The sequence below is a fragment of the Spea bombifrons genome, chromosome 9 (assembly GCF_027358695.1).
Source record: "Spea bombifrons isolate aSpeBom1 chromosome 9, aSpeBom1.2.pri, whole genome shotgun sequence".
Lineage (NCBI taxonomy): Eukaryota > Metazoa > Chordata > Amphibia > Anura > Pelobatidae > Spea > Spea bombifrons.
In genome coordinates, this window is record NC_071095.1 from 15,534,978 (window position 1) to 15,539,977 (window position 5,000).

Genomic DNA, 5,000 nt, shown 5'->3' on the forward strand with positions numbered 1-5,000 from the left:
TTAAAGCTTTGATGATGAGCAAGAAACACATGGCAAAAAGCTCTCCCCGGACTGTGAGAAAAAATTAAAAGCCTACAACACCTTGTATTCCCAGGCGGTCTCCCATCCAGGTACTAACCAGGCCCAACCCTGCTTAGCTTCCGAGATCAGATGTGATCGGGCGCTTTCAGGGTGGTATGGCCTCAGGTGTGAAAGTTTTTAATTTTACTTCTCTTATTCTGTTGCTGCTGCTGCTGCTGCTGCTGCTGCTGCTGCTGCTGCTGCTGCTGCTGCTGCTGCTGCTGCTGCTGCTGCTGCTGCTTGTCGTCAGACAGAAAGAATTATAAGCCCTGGGACAGGACAGAGAAGGTGAGAAGGTTCAAATAAGGGTTTAAAGCTTTGATGATGAGCAAGAAACACATGGCAAAAAGCTCTCCCCGGACTGTGAGAAAAAATTAAAAGCCTACAACACCTGGTATTCCCTGGCGGTCTCCCATCCAGGTACTAACCAGGCCCAACCCTGCTTAGCTTCCGAGATCAGACGTGATCGGGCGCTTTCAGGGTGGTATGGCCGCAGGTGTGAAAGTTTTTTATTTTACTTGTCTTATTCTGTTGCTGCTGCTGCTGCTGCTGCTGCTGCTGCTGCTGCTGCTGCTGCTGCTGCTGCTGCTGCTGCTGCTGCTGCTGCTGCTGCTGCTGCTGCTGCTTGTCGTCAGACAGAAAGAATTATAAGCCCTGGGACAGGACAGAGAAGGTGAGAAGGTCCAAATAAGGGTTTAAAGCTTTGATGATGAGCAAGAAACACATGGCAAAAAGCTCTCCCCGGACTGTGAGAAAAAATTAAAAGCCTACAACACCTGGTATTCCCAGGCGGTCTCCCATCCAGGTACTAACCAGGCCCAACCCTGCTTAGCTTCCGAGATCAGACGAGATCGGGCGCTTTCAGGGTGGTATGGCCGCAGGTGTGAAAGTGTTTTATTTTACATCTCTTATTCTGTTGCTGCTGCTTGTCGTCAGACAGAAATAATTATAAGCCCTGGGACAGGACAGAGAAGGTGAGAAGGTTCAAATAAGGGTTTAAAGCTTTGATGATGAGCAAGAAACACATGGCAAAAAGCTCTCCCCGGACTGTGAGAAAAAATTAAAAGCCTACAACACCTGGTATTCCCAGGCGGTCTTCCATCCAGGTACTAACCAGGCCCAACCCTGCTTAGCTTCCGAGATCAGACGAGATCGGGCGCTTTCAGGGTGGTATGGCCGCAGGTGTGAAAGTGTTTTATTTTACTTCTCTTATTCTGTTGCTGCTGCTGCTGCTGCTGCTGCTGCTGCTGCTTGTCGTCAGACAGAAAGAATTATAAGCCCTGGGACAGGACAGAGAAGGTGAGAAGGTTCAAATAAGGGTTTAAAGCTTTGATGATGAGCAAGAAACACATGGCAAAAAGCTCTCCCCGGACTGTGAGAAAAAATTAAAAGCCTATAACACCTGGTATTCCCAGGCAGTCTCCCATCCAGGTACTAACCAAGCCCAACCCTGCTTAGCTTCCGAGATCAGACGAGATCGGGCGCTTTCAAGGTTGTATGGCCGCAGGTGTGAAAGTGTTTTATTTTACTTCTCTTATTCTGTTGCTGTTGCTGCTGCTGCTGCTGCTGCTGCTGCTGCTGCTGCTGCTGCTTGTCGTCAGACAGAAAGAATTATAAGCCCTGGGACAGGACAGAGAAGGTGAGAAGGTTCAAATAAGGGTTTAAAGCTTTGATGATGAGCAAGAAACACATGGCAAAAAGCTCTCCCCGGACTGTGAGAAAAAATTAAAAGCCTACAACACCTGGTATTACCAGGCGGTCTCCCATCCAGGTACTAACCAGACCCAACCCTGCTTAGCTTCCGAGATCAGATGAGATCGGGCGCTTTCAGGGTGGTATGGCCGCAGGTGTGAAAGTTTTTTATTTTACTTCTCTTATTCTGCTGCTGCTGCTGCTGCTGCTGCTGCTGCTGCTGCTGCTGCTGCTGCTGCTGCTGCTGCTGCTGCTGCTTGTCGTCAGACAGAAAGAATTATAAGCCCTGGGACAGGACAGAGAAGGTGAGAAGGTTCAAATAAGGGTTTAAAGCTTTGATGATGAGCAAGAAACACATGGCAAAAAGCTCTCCCCGGACTGTGAGAAAAAATTAAAAGCCTACAACACCTGGTATTCCCAGGCGGTCTCCCATCCAGGTACTAACCAGGCCCAACCCTGCTTAGCTTCCGAGATCGGGCGCTTTCAGGGTGGTATGGCCGCAGGTGTGAAAGTGTTTTATTTTACTTCTCTTATTCTGCTGCTGCTGCTGCTGCTGCTGCTGCTGCTGCTGCTGCTGCTGCTGCTGCTGCTGCTGCTGCTGCTGCTGCTGCTGCTGCTGCTGCTGCTGCTGCTGCTGCTGCTGCTGCTGCTGCTGCTGCTGCTTGTCGTCAGACAGAAAGAATTATAAGCCCTGGGACAGGACAGAGAAGGTGAGAAGGTTCAAATAAGGGTTTAAAGCTTTGATGATGAGCAAGAAACACATGGCAAAAAGCTCTCCCCGGACTGTGAGAAAAAATTAAAAGCCTACAACACCTGGTATTCCCAGGCGGTCTCCCATCCAGGTACTAACCAGGCCCAACCCTGCTTAGCTTCCGAGATCAGACGAGATCGGGCGCTTTCAGGGTGGTATGGCCGCAGGTGTGAAAGTGTTTTATTTTACATCTCTTATTCTGTTGCTGCTGCTTGTCGTCAGACAGAAATAATTATAAGCCCTGGGACAGGACAGAGAAGGTGAGAAGGTTCAAATAAGGGTTTAAAGCTTTGATGATGAGCAAGAAACACATGGCAAAAAGCTCTCCCCGGACTGTGAGAAAAAATTAAAAGCCTACAACACCTGGTATTCCCAGGCGGTCTTCCATCCAGGTACTAACCAGGCCCAACCCTGCTTAGCTTCCGAGATCAGACGAGATCGGGCGCTTTCAGGGTGGTATGGCCGCAGGTGTGAAAGTGTTTTATTTTACTTCTCTTATTCTGTTGCTGCTGCTGCTGCTGCTGCTGCTGCTGCTGCTGCTTGTCGTCAGACAGAAAGAATTATAAGCCCTGGGACAGGACAGAGAAGGTGAGAAGGTTCAAATAAGGGTTTAAAGCTTTGATGATGAGCAAGAAACACATGGCAAAAAGCTCTCCCCGGACTGTGAGAAAAAATTAAAAGCCTATAACACCTGGTATTCCCAGGCAGTCTCCCATCCAGGTACTAACCAAGCCCAACCCTGCTTAGCTTCCGAGATCAGACGAGATCGGGCGCTTTCAAGGTTGTATGGCCGCAGGTGTGAAAGTGTTTTATTTTACTTCTCTTATTCTGTTGCTGTTGCTGCTGCTGCTGCTGCTGCTGCTGCTGCTGCTGCTGCTGCTGCTGCTTGTCGTCAGACAGAAAGAATTATAAGCCCTGGGACAGGACAGAGAAGGTGAGAAGGTTCAAATAAGGGTTTAAAGCTTTGATGATGAGCAAGAAACACATGGCAAAAAGCTCTCCCCGGACTGTGAGAAAAAATTAAAAGCCTACAACACCTGGTATTACCAGGCGGTCTCCCATCCAGGTACTAACCAGACCCAACCCTGCTTAGCTTCCGAGATCAGATGAGATCGGGCGCTTTCAGGGTGGTATGGCCGCAGGTGTGAAAGTTTTTTATTTTACTTCTCTTATTCTGCTGCTGCTGCTGCTGCTGCTGCTGCTGCTGCTGCTGCTGCTGCTGCTGCTGCTGCTGCTGCTGCTGCTGCTGCTGCTGCTGCTGCTGCTTGTCGTCAGACAGAAAGAATTATAAGCCCTGGGACAGGACAGAGAAGGTGAGAAGGTTCAAATAAGGGTTTAAAGCTTTGATGATGAGCAAGAAACACATGGCAAAAAGCTCTCCCCGGACTGTGAGAAAAAATTAAAAGCCTACAACACCTGGTATTCCCAGGCGGTCTCCCATCCAGGTACTAACCAGGCCCAACCCTGCTTAGCTTCCGAGATCGGGCGCTTTCAGGGTGGTATGGCCGCAGGTGTGAAAGTGTTTTATTTTACTTCTCTTATTCTGCTGCTGCTGCTGCTGCTGCTGCTGCTGCTGCTGCTGCTGCTGCTGCTGCTGCTGCTGCTGCTGCTGCTGCTGCTGCTGCTGCTGCTGCTGCTGCTGCTGCTGCTGCTGCTGCTGCTGCTGCTGCTTGTCGTCAGACAGAAAGAATTATAAGCCCTGGGACAGGACAGAGAAGGTGAGAAGGTTCAAATAAGGGTTTAAAGCTTTGATGATGAGCAAGAAACACATGGCAAAAAGCTCTCCCCGGACTGTGAGAAAAAATTAAAAGCCTACAACACCTGGTATTCCCAGGCGGTCTCCCATCCAGGTACTAACCAGGCCCAACCCTGCTTAGCTTCCGAGATCGGACGAGATCGGGCGCTTTCAGGGTGGTATGGCCGCAGGTGTGAAAGTGTTTTATTTTACTTCTCTTATTCTGTTGCTGCTGCTGCTGCTGCTGCTGCTGCTGCTGCTGCTGCTGCTGCTGCTGCTGCTGCTGCTGCTGCTTGTCGTCAGACAGAAAGAATTATAAGCCCTGGGACAGGACAGAGAAGGTGAGAAGGTTCAAATAAGGGTTTAAAGCTTTGATGATGAGCAAGAAACACATGGCAAAAAGCTCTCCCCGGACTGTGAGAAAAAATTAAAAGCCTACAACACCTGGTATTCCCAGGCGGTCTCCCATCCAGGTACTAACCAGGCCCAACCCTGCTTAGCTTCCGAGATCAGATGAGATCGGGCGCTTTCAGGGTGGTATGGCCGCAGGTGTGAAAGTTTTTTATTTTACTTCTCTTATTCTGTTGCTGCTGCTGCTGCTGCTGCTGCTGCTGCTGCTGCTGCTGCTGCTGCTGCTGCTGCTGCTTGTCGTCAGACAGAAAGAATTATAAGCCCTGGGACAGGACAGAGAAGGTGAGAAGGTTCAAATAAGGGTTTAAAGCTTTGATGATGAGCAAGAAACACATGGCAAAAAGCTCTCCC

At 49.6% G+C, this 5,000-nt stretch overlaps 10 non-coding genes and 4 pseudogenes across 10 annotated transcripts; all 14 read right to left on the reverse strand.

Annotated features, from left to right (window-relative positions):
• Positions 1 to 69: 69 nt before the first annotated feature.
• On the reverse strand, positions 70 to 188 carry LOC128465226 (5S ribosomal RNA). Its single transcript, XR_008345015.1, has one exon. It is a non-coding gene; the product is annotated as a 5S ribosomal RNA (ribosomal RNA).
• Positions 189 to 439: 251 nt separating this feature from the next.
• Positions 440 to 558, reverse strand: LOC128463029 (5S ribosomal RNA). Its single transcript, XR_008342945.1, has one exon. It is a non-coding gene; the product is annotated as a 5S ribosomal RNA (ribosomal RNA).
• Positions 559 to 824: 266 nt separating this feature from the next.
• Positions 825 to 943, reverse strand: LOC128466808 (5S ribosomal RNA). Its single transcript, XR_008345584.1, has one exon. It is a non-coding gene; the product is annotated as a 5S ribosomal RNA (ribosomal RNA).
• A 182-nt stretch (positions 944 to 1,125) lies between these two features.
• Positions 1,126 to 1,244, reverse strand: LOC128462858 (5S ribosomal RNA). Its single transcript, XR_008342784.1, has one exon. It is a non-coding gene; the product is annotated as a 5S ribosomal RNA (ribosomal RNA).
• Positions 1,245 to 1,450: 206 nt separating this feature from the next.
• Positions 1,451 to 1,569, reverse strand: LOC128465680 (uncharacterized; annotated as a pseudogene).
• A 221-nt stretch (positions 1,570 to 1,790) lies between these two features.
• LOC128464468 (5S ribosomal RNA) lies at positions 1,791 to 1,909 on the reverse strand. Its single transcript, XR_008344301.1, has one exon. It is a non-coding gene; the product is annotated as a 5S ribosomal RNA (ribosomal RNA).
• A 239-nt stretch (positions 1,910 to 2,148) lies between these two features.
• Positions 2,149 to 2,257, reverse strand: LOC128465626 (uncharacterized; annotated as a pseudogene).
• Positions 2,258 to 2,553: 296 nt separating this feature from the next.
• Positions 2,554 to 2,672, reverse strand: LOC128466810 (5S ribosomal RNA). Its single transcript, XR_008345586.1, has one exon. It is a non-coding gene; the product is annotated as a 5S ribosomal RNA (ribosomal RNA).
• Positions 2,673 to 2,854: 182 nt separating this feature from the next.
• Positions 2,855 to 2,973, reverse strand: LOC128462859 (5S ribosomal RNA). The gene has a single exon (XR_008342785.1). It is a non-coding gene; the product is annotated as a 5S ribosomal RNA (ribosomal RNA).
• A 209-nt stretch (positions 2,974 to 3,182) lies between these two features.
• LOC128465682 (uncharacterized) lies at positions 3,183 to 3,301 on the reverse strand (annotated as a pseudogene).
• Positions 3,302 to 3,528: 227 nt separating this feature from the next.
• LOC128464470 (5S ribosomal RNA) lies at positions 3,529 to 3,647 on the reverse strand. The gene has a single exon (XR_008344303.1). It is a non-coding gene; the product is annotated as a 5S ribosomal RNA (ribosomal RNA).
• Positions 3,648 to 3,907: 260 nt separating this feature from the next.
• On the reverse strand, positions 3,908 to 4,016 carry LOC128465627 (uncharacterized; annotated as a pseudogene).
• Positions 4,017 to 4,312: 296 nt separating this feature from the next.
• On the reverse strand, positions 4,313 to 4,431 carry LOC128465883 (5S ribosomal RNA). The gene has a single exon (XR_008345370.1). It is a non-coding gene; the product is annotated as a 5S ribosomal RNA (ribosomal RNA).
• Positions 4,432 to 4,670: 239 nt separating this feature from the next.
• On the reverse strand, positions 4,671 to 4,789 carry LOC128464357 (5S ribosomal RNA). Its single transcript, XR_008344197.1, has one exon. It is a non-coding gene; the product is annotated as a 5S ribosomal RNA (ribosomal RNA).
• Positions 4,790 to 5,000: the final 211 nt, after the last annotated feature.